A 13,692-nucleotide genomic window follows, 5' to 3' on the forward strand; every position below is an offset into this window, starting at 1 on the left:
TTGAAGCCATATACTAATTAGCTTCTGAAATGTTATTTTTTCTACTTTTTTCTATTTCTATTTGTCTATTTTTTTCTGTTTTTTCTTTATGCTTGTACTAAGACAAAATTTTGTGTCAAATATTATTTCGGGATCATTAACAAGGTATTCTGAGATGCAAGAGTTTTAATACCATCGAAATGACCTCTCACTCTATATTAACTGCACAAGCTTGTGAAGGCCATGCTCACATACTGGAGTGGCTTTCTTGATGGATTTGTTTTTCATTCTTATGTCTATTGATCGCTCAAGTGATACAACAATCCACTTCAAAGAGTTTTCAACTTCAGCAAGGCTTTAGCTGCATCACCTTACGACCCAAGAATATGGTAGTGCTCTCAAATCTTTAATGCCCTGAGCCTAACACACACACACGCACACACACACACATAAACACACACACACCCTTTCTCTTTCTCTCTCTCTCTCTCTCTCTCTCTCTCTCTCTCTCTCTCTCTCTCTCTCTCTCTGTCTTTCATAAACTTAACATTAAAACATCACAATTCACTGTATATCACAAAGCGGCCGCTATCCAGGACCCGAATTCACTATTAACATTAGGCAGTATAGGTTTAGAATATGAGCTGGAGATGATTAGATGCAAACTATCCCATTACTTCAACTCTTACTACTGACCTTTTGAAACAGAGCTGACTAGCATTTGGTGCCACTTTTACGGAAGAGTCTAGAGTTGAATCTTTAACCCCGAACAGATCTTACTCTCTCAGACCTTGGTTTGTACAACACTGAAACCTTAGAAACAGCTACTAATTATCAAAGTTTACCCGGGATTCTTAATCATTTAACCAGGAGAGTATAGTGGACTGCGATGTTGGTAACAATGCCACAGCTGAACAATATGGAGGACTTGGTGGAGACTGTCTTTCCCTCATCAATATCTGATAAGCAGAGGGAGCCAACTGAAGCCTAAATGACATTCACTGCAGTTGTTGATGAGTTGTCGGGTTGGAGCTGATTGATGGCACTTTTGTTTTCCGCGTATTAGGGAATCTGACTTCACCTCTGTGCCCACAGAGTATCTTCCCATTGCACTGCACACTGGTTCACTGTGGCCATCCCTTGGGTACAGCACTGACACACAGGGTGAGGATAGAGAAAAGGGATGGCGGGAACAACTGCCAGTGCCCCCCGAATGATCTGCTCAACCTGTTGACCCAGACACACACATTCTCCTCAGACTCTGTAAGGTCAGGTCAGACTGGACACTATATCGCTAGCCAGTCTGGGGACCTTGGACCCTGTCTCCCACTTCTCGGCAAGGACAGTAAATAATTGATGAAATATACATTAAGGGGCATTCATGGCTTGATATATGATGTTCATGAGCCAGCTAATATTTCACCTAAGTCTGGATCAGAAAAAAGCAGGGACTAAATGATTGATTTCTTTCTCTACCTCTCCCTCTATCTCCCCTTATCTCTCTTGTTCTCATTCTCTCTGTCTCTTTCCCCCACCTCCGTCTCTCTCTTTCTCATTGGCGGTCGTCTTTATATGAATAATTAAGTATTATACCCTACAACTCCTCCCTCATATTCATTACTGTAACTTAACCATGTTGTCGCATTTGATTTCTGCCGCATGATAATATGACCATTATTTGAAACAGACCGAAATGAATAAGTGAGAAGGCACAGATCATCTCTACAGATAGCCCAGCGTTATGTTGCGATGTCAGACCTCTCAGCCTCCCAGTGGTCTTAGGTAAAGAATGCAAGTTACAGTATGTGTGTCAGGGTGTGCATGTCAGTTTCTTTTACCATATGTATATTGTTTCACTCACGTTCAATCATTACTTGATGTTTTCTGGCATTGCTATGACAGTAATGGCTCAGAAGGTTGGAGTGTGGATGAGTTTCACATCCACAGGATTGTAAGTTCAAGTACCCATGAACAGAAACAAATAACTAACACTATTCCTTTCTGGTGTTCCAGTGTCCCTGCCCTTCTACTGACTCTAATAGCTCTATGCTTTGACATCAGTTGCTAAACTGTAATGGGAGGATATGACATAAAAGTATTAATCTTTTTTTCTTACCCTATAGATAGGAGGTGTGTTTGGCTTTAACATATTTTCTTGTAACTTCATTTTCATTTCTTGTTTGATTTTCTTTTAAACATATATCACTGAGGCTACACTCTTAAAAAATAAAGGTGCCAACTGTAATCAAAAAAGGGTACTTTGGAAAAATGCCAGAGAAAAATCATTTTTGATTCTTCCAAGAATCAATACCAAATGGTTCTTCAGAAACAAATGGTTCTTCAATAACTAAACATAAACCTAAATGTACTGGAACTACAGGAGTCACCAGACTAAACGAGCAAATTCATTTTGTTTATTGTTACTACTAACAGACTTTAATACAATCACCTGTTAAATATATAAATAAGGAGAAATCAGCTTTCCAGAAAGAAAACAATTATTGTGTTTTTACAGATTTTGAACTGTCATTAAAAACAATGTGGAACATCCAACAAATGTAAGTTTGCTTTACATGTCCCAGTCCAACTTTATTAAGCCAGTAACACACTTGGGCGAAAGTAGATAACAGAAATAACTATTAGTTAATGATAAGCAATTCTTTGACACATTCTTTGAAGCACACTGCATCTGTACAATAAGATACAGGCTAGGACTTAAAGGCATATTATCAAAGACACAGTTTTACCAATAGCAATTTTACCACTTTACCAATACCCTCAGCTCTCACCTAAAATGTGGGCCACTTCTTCACTTGGTCTGACTTGGCTAGTTAATCTTATAAAAGTAATTTTTCTACCCTTACACAGACTTTCAAGCTACTGCAACTGTTCACTGAGTTTGTGACTAATCACTAAGCCCAGCCAAATGTATGTTATATTTCAAATATCCATGAACAAATCTAAAAACAGGGGCCATTAATCGCTTTAGCTATTGGAATGGTTCCAGCTATCTCAGTGGCACTGCTAGCTAACAAGTTAATTAGCTATCTTATCATACATTTCTACCCTCTGTGAATACAATTATATTCATCGGGATAACACAGTAAGGCTAGCTAACTAGAGAGCTAAGTAAGCTACCTATTGATACCTAACTACTTTAGCTAGCTAGTTTCAAAATATTTCAAGAGGGTTGTTTAAATCAAACAAATGTATTTTATAAAATAAATTTCAACTCAACCATTCCTAATCAACATTAGATAGCTTCTGTGTTCCTGCCCAAGTCTTAATGTTAGCAAGGAGATTAGAAATAATAGATAAATAAGAGAGATTTTTAAAAAGTAGACCTGTGATTATTTGATCTTGTAAAATTTTATGCATATTAAAAGGAGGAGAATTTTACTTAAAGCTGATGACACAATGTTAACCTTTTTAAAAAATACACATAATGGAGGGAAGCATTTAAGAACATTTTTAAAGATTAGGTAGAATGATTAATTTAGCTGCAGTTCATTCACTTCCACAGTACAAATTTGTACAATAAACATTGACCATTTTAGGACTTTAATGCCATTCAGCTTAATCAAACTCATTTAGGAGCCATATCATTCTAGGCATTATATTTTGAGCTGATCTATTTTACACTAAAACATGTCAGGGTTATCACCCAAAAGTGCACCTCTGTGTGTGTGTGTGTTCGTCTGTAAAGCATGGGCTGAATGACTTTCTCTGTTGCCCTGTTGGCCTGTAGTCATTTTTTTTCTTTTCCCTGCAACGGTGGTGTGTTGGTGAAATAAGAGCCAGCCATGTCTGAGGTCACTCTCTGATTACCTGTTCCCACCCAGGGTCAAATGACTCTTAAATGTGTTGTTTACACTTCTGCCTCGTCTGTCTTTGGTCGGAGCCCAAATATTCTCAACTGCTTGATCATGCTCACACACACAGCCCCACAGAGATTTGAGTCACGAGGTGCTAATCTTATAACACCCAGTAAGTCATATACTAAGTACTGGTAAATACTGTTGTCTATTCTGTGGTACATACTGTTGATGTATATTATGTCAAATGTTATTCAATATATCTATTATATAAATGTACTTTCTATTTGAATTATGTTACATTGTAATTGCAGATTTTGTGACATTGCACTGTAGTTGTATGAAAGTTTGCGCCTTGCTACAAGCACTTTGTTACAATAATTACGTAATACTGTAAAACCTGTTTGAATGGCTCTTTAGAAATTCATTGCAAAATTCTATACTTCTGCTACTATAATTGTAAGATTCAATACTTTTCTAAACATTTTTTACACTTTTTCATAATTTATATGAGCTTGATTTAAGTGGTATCTGTTCAAATCAATTTTATTTTTGTTTGTGTAAAGTACTGTTAATTTAATAGGCAAAATAAGTCATTGAGGCCTCTATGTTAAAATCATCAGAATGTTTTAAGAGAAATTCTTCTGTGATTTGGTCAGTCCTTTTCAATCACTCATCCGAACCGCATAGGAAATGTAATGGTCTGTGGTCTAGGCCAAACATGGCAAGCTTGTGACATCATCTCAGCTGCATGAGGTAATGCCTCCAGGAGCTGAAAATGACTCATTGCTTTGGAATTTGAAAATTTAATATTCTATAAATAGCCAAAAGCAGCAGCACCATCAGTAGGAACCAACTGTGATAAATCTGAATCGGTTTGAGCACATTCTTCCTGTAAATGCACATTTATAAAGTAATTAATAGATTAAGCAGAAACTCTTGATTATTATAGTAATTCAGAGAGATTATTAAAATAACATGACAAACAAAAATATAATGTATAACTTTGTAATATAAAGATTAAGATTATTGTGAATTTAAAACATGCATTTTGAATAAGAAGTCAATGTTAAACACCAAATGTCAGAGTATTTTATTTATCATATGCATAACATATCAGAAAGATTGTACATTGAAATATTTGTTGTAAGGGTGTACACCAGCAGTGAAAATAAAAAATAGTAATAAATAAAAATCTAACAATAAAAATAGTGCAAGATATATGCATAAAGTAAAAATATATCAAGAAATAAAGTGTTCTGATGTGCATTATGTCAAACGTACTGATGTGCATTGTATAATTGTGCACATTATAAAAACTACCTCACTACCTCACTGTTCAAGGGTATTGATCCTAATGGACTAGCCTCTACCACGCATGCGCATCTTAACCTTACATGGCCTGAAGCCTCATGCTGTTCTCCTGAGGCTTTTTTTTTAATCACACCTTGAAGAAGAGAATTCCCCTTCATTTGGCTATTCATCTACCTGTGAACCAGACACCAGACAGCCTTTTACAGGAGGTTTAGGCAATTGACCTTGGCTAATTACACAAATCCTGGAATTTAAGAACTGTTAGTATTAATCATTAAGCACAGGTGGGTAGTTGGGTAGTACAACTATAATCTGATCTGCTGTCTCCTGATTCAATAGTTATTTTTACATTCCATGAACAAAAACAGTACAAAATACCTTTTTAAATTGGTTGTGAAGTTATTACCTATTCATTTTATGCCAGGTAAAAACCTCTGGGACAGACATACTTGTTGATTCACAATTTGAAATGGGATATTATTTTGTGTGTGTGTGTGTGTGTGTGTGTGCGTGTCTGTGTCTGTGTCTGTGTGTTTGTGTGTAGGCTGTTTTTTTTTTTTTTTTTTTGGTTAATAGTGCTTGAATGTTTCAGGAGGTTCAGTTACTGCTGGCGAAGGGCCGGAGGCGTCTAGTGTGGGGAGCAGTGGATAATTATTCTCCTGGCTGTAAGTACAAATTGTTGAGAGCTCCTTGTGAAAGAGCCTGTTGATACATGTCAGCTACAGCTTGGCTGCTAAACATTACCACATTACGATCTCTAGAGCCAGGAAGAGACTATCATTAACATATTGTGTATATGATATATTGTGTATATCTTATTCTTGGACAACTATATATATATATATATATATATATATATATATATATATATATATATATATATATATATATATATATATATATATATATAGAGAGAGAGAGAGAGAGAGAGAGAGAGAGAGAGAGAGAGAGATTCAAAATGAGAGATTCAAAATTGTACTGAAATAGTACTATATATAGTAATAGTAATATATATATATATTACTATTTATATATACGTGTGTGTGCACTGATTTGTTTATACAGTTCCATGAGAGCAAATGTAAAAATTTGAGATGAGATAGTAATTAAACGATATTATTAAAAGGAATGAATTGCGATTTTTCATGACCCTTCAACATGTGTGTGCTATGTACATATGGGCCACAGCACCACAGGCCAGTGTTTCTCCTTGTCTATCTAAGATATAAGAGAAAATCATGCATGAGGTAGTAGCACAGAACACTATGGGTGTTATTTTCTACTGTTGGGGTGTTTTGGCTGCTCTTGTTTTCCCTATAACATGGATAATTACCAGGCGGCTTTGTATATGTTTTATTAACTGCATGATATGAAAATAACACACTTAGTGTTACATCAGACAAGTTCCAATATAAGAAAGTAAATCTGTCAGCAGTCTTTTTTTATAAAATAGTACATTGGATGATGCAATTAGATGCATCTATGTTGTAGTAATGCCTTGAAGATGTACAGTGTCTTCATGTACAATCTGTGTTTGTCCTTCTCCGTCCCGCCATTAAAGGTCAGTTTCTGTCTACAGGACTACTGTTGGCTCAATGTTTGTAGGTAGCAGATCACCCAGCGGTGACAAACAGATAAATGTACCCTAATAAAGTGGCCAGTGGACTTAATTTTTCCCCAGGTACCATTCCAAAATGTCAAGAAAGCAATATTTCATATTTAACTATCCATATAAATGTGTTTTAAATTTGACAGTTTTACAAATCAGTGAGTTGGCAAAATAGAAACCTAGTAAATGCCTCTACGCCATTCATGGATATGGTTTATCTTGACACATTTGGAACACTATTGGTGAATGACTTAGCCATGTCTTGGCTCTAACCATCCTGTGAGCATTGCTGTGATACTGCTAAATAAAAAAATAGACAATCAAATTTCTCATTTAATTTTTTATAAAATGGAACTGCTTTGAGTCTGTGTTTTTTAGCTTTTAGTTTATATAGACATTTTTCTGTTTACCACTGATTATGTCCATTGATTCACCAAGATTATCTTTTTTGGAGGCCATCAAGTATATTCATCTGATATTATCTTTTTTTTTTTTTAAATTAACACATTTCTAGCAGAATCTGATGGGTCACTTCCCTTTGAATGTCACTAAACCCATAAATGATGGCAGCATGTCATGACATCAGCAGTCATCAGGACACCTGTAGGAGCATTTTTTCAAGCTTTCTTTTCAAGCTTTCTTTTCAAGTCATATGCCACCATTTTTTTGTACCATGTATTGTGCAAAACTTGTTCAAAAGCAAAAGGCTGAGTCTGCAGACATGTGTGGTTTCATCACTGGGATGAAATGCAGAGGACTTGGTTTTATAGCTCTTTTCACAGCTGTGTTGCTGGTGTTAGTATGCTGGCACTATGTCTGAGTGTGTGTTTCGGTCTGAGGGTGCCTGTGCAAAGTAATGTGTCTAGTTGTATTTGCCTGGCTGAAATAATGTCTGCAATTACCCCAATTTTCTATATGCTTGTGTGTGTATGTTTGTGTGTGTGTGTGTGTGTGTGTGTGTGTGTGTGTGTGTGTGTGTGTGTGTGTGTGTGTGTGTGTGAGTGTGCGTGCAAGCACATATATGTATATGTTTGTGTCTACTTGTCTGTGTGTGCATGTGTGGGTGTTGTTTTTTTAGTGTTTGCACTGTCTAGTATCAGGTAAGGGCCTGTCTCATTCCGACATTGTTGGGTGATAATGGTGCCTGATTAAAAATGGATGACGGCAGATAAATGTTTAGTAGGTGGACTGAAGGCCGACACCGGATCCGCTGGCCTGGGCCGGAATAATTAGCAGCCGTTGAGAGACTGTATCAGTGGGGCCTCTCCTCAATCTCTTAGGCCCCTCACTGAATCTCTTTCATGCAGCCCCATTTTAAGCCGTTCATGGGTAATTAACTCCTAAATAAACCTCAGCACGTCTGCTTGCTCAAGGCTCACTCAGGTTGGTAGATGCTTACATGTAATCCAGGCCTGCTTTTAATGTGGAGAGGCATGAAATAAAGCTGTTAATTTTATTCTGTTTAGATCTGCCTGGAAATAATAAAAAACTAAATAAAAGTGGCACCATTTAAATCTGGTGTTTTTTACTGTAAAATTAGAATTAGTTGCTTTTTTAACAATTCTCTTTGCACATACGTAATTATCTAGAGTAGACTAATAGGTTCCATATTGTACTGTATATAGAAAACAAATGGTAAAAAGGATGGGCTAAACAAAGCATGTATTATGTGCAGCTAATTGTTGGGTAGTTTAATTTTGAATTTACTGGCTTAATTTATGACCATTCATTTAAGAAAGGTTATAAATAAAACCCATCCTGCATTCATGTGATGCATAATGTCAGTATGTTAAATTGACTGAGACCTCACTAATAACAAATATGTGTAAACCTTTGCATGTGTAAATATTGTATGTATTTAACTGTTTACACATAATCATTTGTTTACACATAAATGGATAATAACAATTTAGATTTAATTCTAGATGCAAGCACAGTGTACCCAGCAAAAAGGTATCTTAAGAACAAAATACACTAATGTGAACGCTACAAAACATGCAATTTACTGAAAAAACATCGGAAATTTAAGAAAACATTACTTAATTGAATATTAAAGATAAAACCACGTCCCCACTTAACAGCAACCCTCCATAAAAAACAATGTCAGTAAAACGATGTTCTAATGTCCCCTTCCAACTAAAAAAGCCTACATAAATTTAAGGGATTTTAAAGAAACTTAGATATTTGATCTAGTCACAAATACAAAATACCCACACAAATGCATACCCTTGTACTTACCCATAGGTTAAATACTGTCTTTCTGCAATTGTGCATATCTCACATTGGGATGGGTATCTTCATCCAACTGTGAGGGATACTTGAAAAGAGTATTTAAAACAAATCAGCTATAAAAATCACTACTATCTTACTTTTCTTCCTTGCTGGAAATACTGACTTGTTTTAGCTGAACTCATTGATTCAGGCTGCTATCAGAATTCTTTTGCAAATTTGTATTAACTTGAATGTAAGGTTACAAATTGTTAAATTAAGTGACAGGCATGGGATTATTATTTTCCTGAAATGGCTGCACTGCTCTTCAGCATGGTTGAATAACAGGGATTGGGGTGGGTGGGGGGTTGGGGGGTGAACAACACAATATAGAACCTTCTTACCTGAATTGTAAATATTACAATATATTTCCCCGGGAAAAAGGTTGACCCCACCGTTGTCACTGTATAATTTGCACTCTGCTCTTCAGTTCATGTATTTAACAGTCTGTTCATCATATCACAGACTGTTATTAAAGATTATGCACAGTCTGGGAAACAATTGTAATGGAAAACAGCCAATGTGCCAAACCCACCAGTCCTGTAGTGCCAGGTTCTAATGGAGGGCAAATGTCACAAAAAGATCAAAACAATAGCATGTTCATGACAAAAGCACTGTAGTGACAGTGGTCAGTTTCCAACCGAATTAATGGCTGGCCATAATAGAACTGGTCAGGCAGGAAATACTAGAAAGTCAGACTAGCAGCATAACAGATGGATAAGGTACCGAGTCATTTAATGTTGGGAAGCCTAACTCAGGGGTAGTGCATGGAAAAGGACATTAATAACTGCAGCTGCTATGGATCAGCAGGTGAGAGACCTGATAGGGAGAGATTCTGAGATAACCCATGGAGTGAAATTAATGTTCTGAACATTCATATTGAAATGTAGACTTGTTTATTCAGGTCTGCTGGTTGGATTCAAAGCATTTGTCTAGATAAATCCACAGTGCTTCTAGCTGTCATGATAACTCAATATTCAGTATATATCGATAAATACGCCTTGTAGATATAAAAACTGAGATAGTTCCAAAATAATAAAATAATATTAAAACATTTAAAAATTTATTTTTTACTCCAGGTGTATCTTTGTTTAACATTCATTAGTGTACAAAATACAGTACATACTAAAGTAACTGCACTTGATGTTATTGTGTTTCAAATGCAATTCAGTATTCTCAATTGGAAGATTTGCTTTCAACCCAACAGAATTGACCACATTTGTGTGTGAAATGAAACTCTAAAATGCTTTTTGTTTTCTAGGGATGTTTGGAGCCCTCTGTGACAGGAAAACACGAATGTTGTGATGTAGGGGGCACATGAAGATATTTGAAAACAAAATAGTTTAGAAAAATCTGAAATAGCTCAAAGAATTGCTTTTGCTTTCTGGGGTTTAGATTAAGGTTAGGTTTAGATGCATCTGTGTTTGTGCAAAAAGCTTGAGGACCAGATCTTGGGCATAGGCAGTACTTTGACTCTGCTAAAATGGGGACTGTTAAACCAGGCCACGTTTTTTGGCTCCAAGGGCATTCATTAGTGTGGGTCGGAATTGCTGGCCCTGAGCGTTCTCCAGACATGAATTGAGCTGCTGTCGGCCACTCTCCATTTACCTGCATGGATCAGGTGTCTTTGTTTAATATACGAGGGCATCTTCCTGCATGTGGGCGGCCGACTCTGCATCCAGCCATTTCCCTGTCCATCAGTGGGAGGCTTGGGTCAGTCCTAAATGACCCTCCCCAATGGGCACATTATTCGCACTCCTCCCCCGCTCCGTTCTTCACCTAAGATGACTAGGAGGCATGTGAAGTGTACTTTCAAGAGGGGTATATAACACACACACACACACACACACCCCAGTAAGAGGGAATGTTGTGAGTGCACATGACATGCTTTTGTATTAGGCTGCATTCATCTGAATGGAAAAATGTGACATATAACACCCATATAGATTGTCTACCAATCTTTCCATTGTGGTTGCACAAACAAATATTCTGTTGTTTTGATGGATAACATTTTGTAAACATGGAGAGCTGTTTATTAACAAGCAGTCGACACATAAGACTCCACAGAGATGAAAATAATGATATGCTCTTCTGAGGTTTATTGCTATATTGTAATTCTACTTGATATTAATAGAATCAAAATACTTAAAATAAAATATAAAACAGGCTTTCCTTAAATATTCATTTGCACATAGGAATTGTATTAAAATACTAGGCACTGAACCTACAAAATAAATATCTTTAAATAGCTTTAAATATATTTAGGATACTTTCATATGAGTAAAAATGACTAACTTCTTAAATATTATATGATAAATACTAACTACTAGTGAGCCACACCAGGGGTCTCTCTCTCTCTCTCTCTCTCTCTCTCTCTTTCTCTCTCTCTCTCTATGTCTCTCTCCCTTTCTTTCTCTCTCATGTTCTTTCTGTGTGTGTGTGTGTGTGTGTGTGTGTGTGTGTGTGTGTGTGTGTGTGTGTGTGTGTGTGTGTGTGTGTGTGTGTGTGTGTGTGTCTGTGTGTATGTATCATGGGAACATGTACTTAGCCCTCTGTGACAGGAAGACATAAAAGTTGTAGCGGGCACATGAAGATATCTGAAAACAAAATAGTCTAGAAAGATCTGAAATAGCTCAAAGAATTGCATTTTGTTTCTGAGTTTTGGATTAAGGTTAGACTTAGATGCATCTGTGTGTGTGCATACACTCCTTTTTGCTGTTGGTAACTTCCTGTTAATGGTTCTTTATTTGTTACAGAGGATTTTCTTTCTCAAAAACTTATCTCAGGCCATATAGCATCTCTATGGAGGATAGGCTTAACCCCATAAATATGAATGAACCCACTAAAAAAGTAGTAAAATGATCTTCAAATGACTAATCAACAGTGGACCAATACAACAGGGCTGGAGGCGGGCCGTAAAGGCCAGCAGGCTGTTACTGGGTTAGTGTGTCTGGTTAAGTCACCTCTGAGTCATTGCTATTGGGTCAGTGTTCCTCTTCTCTACACCTGACTGGCTGGCTTAGCTAATGTGGTTGCTATGGTGCTCGTCCAGTCAGAGCTGGCGGAAACCCCCTTGTTGGTCTCTAGGCAGGGTTCATGTGCTTGAGGATGTTGTGATGGAAGACAGGCATGATCATGAATGTGACTGTGTATGAGAAAAAGACAGAAAGACAGAGATAGATAGATAGATAGATAGATAGATAGATAGATAGATAGATAGATAGATAGATAGATAGATAGATAGATAGATAGATAGATAGATAGATAGATAGATAGATAGATAGATAGATAGATAGATAATGTGGGTTTCAGGGCTACTCTCAGAAATGAAGCATGTGATTGTTCAACCATGTGTGCATGTGCCCATGCTGATCACCTCTGGTGGCACTTTCTGTTACAACATTGCAAGACATGACCATATTTCTCTCTCAGGCAGCTTCTCTACCAGCAGAGGAAACCACACATTTATTTTGCCCTCCCTCTGCTGAGTATTGTAAACCAATGATGACACTGTTGCCATCAGAAGACGGGGGACGGCATAAGACACTTGTTTAACCATCTCCTCCTTCTCCAGCCCTTCCTCCGTCTCCATAGAAACACTTTACTGCCAAATGTGTTCTGTCTGTATTTGTATGACTCATTAATCTAGTTTTTACTGCTTACCTTATCAGCAAACCGTCCCATGACAAGGGTTTTGAGGTAAATAATTTAATCTAAATTATGTTATCAACATGTCAAATTTGGCCCTCAAAATCCTCTCAGTGGGAGGATACGGCTGCTCCATGAGGCCTAACTCATTATTCAAACTGGATATCAGTGGATTTTCAAAGTTTAGCTAAAGAGCCCACTTCAGCCAACAACTCTGACAGTTATTTGTACCAAAATATAGCAGTTCATTAGTCTTCATTACATCAGTGTAATACTATTCCAGTATTTACTGGGAATACACTACAACCTACACTATGACCAAACTAGTGTACTACACACAGTAGGTAAACAAACTAGAAAATGGTGGTGGACAGAGTTCCCAGCTGTGGCTGTGGAAATTCCAGGAGAGAAAACATCCCACTGCTGATAGGATGGTAATACAACTGTAAACTATTCACTATACTTGTTACATAGTGGAGACAGTCTGTGTGTACTCAGCCACAAAAAAAAAACAAAAAAAAAAACAACAAAAAAAAACAACAACAAATCCTTCACTATGTCACTGTGCAGGTATTTAATGCAATGGTTATTGATTTATGCCTCCGAAGGGGAAGCTGGATGTCCCTGATTATAGTGGTTTGACACAAAAGCATATCATTTCAGACATCCCATGATATGACTCCAGATGAGAATTGAAGTGAACCTTGTGCAAAAACACCAAAATAATGAATTAAAATAACATAAGTGTAGAAACTACAAAGTGTTGTACAGTGAGAAATAAAGGAGGCTTACAGTAGTTCTGACCATGGCAACTAGGCCAACATGGGAAGATGCTTCCTATTCCTGGCTTGAAGCGCTCATGTTGTTAAATGCAATTGTAGCTATAAAATGATATACTTTTTAAATGTTCCATAGACTGAAATTACAAAAAAGACACTGAAAATTTTTATATTTAATAAAAGCCACACAGTCAGTGTAATTTTGACAGCTACACCGTACCTTTCTAAACCACAGAATAATAAATGGATATAGGGGTTAAAAAATAGCCTCAGTTGAATT

This window comes from Electrophorus electricus, chromosome 13, assembly GCF_013358815.1.
Source record: "Electrophorus electricus isolate fEleEle1 chromosome 13, fEleEle1.pri, whole genome shotgun sequence".
In the NCBI taxonomy this organism is placed as follows: domain Eukaryota; kingdom Metazoa; phylum Chordata; class Actinopteri; order Gymnotiformes; family Gymnotidae; genus Electrophorus; species Electrophorus electricus.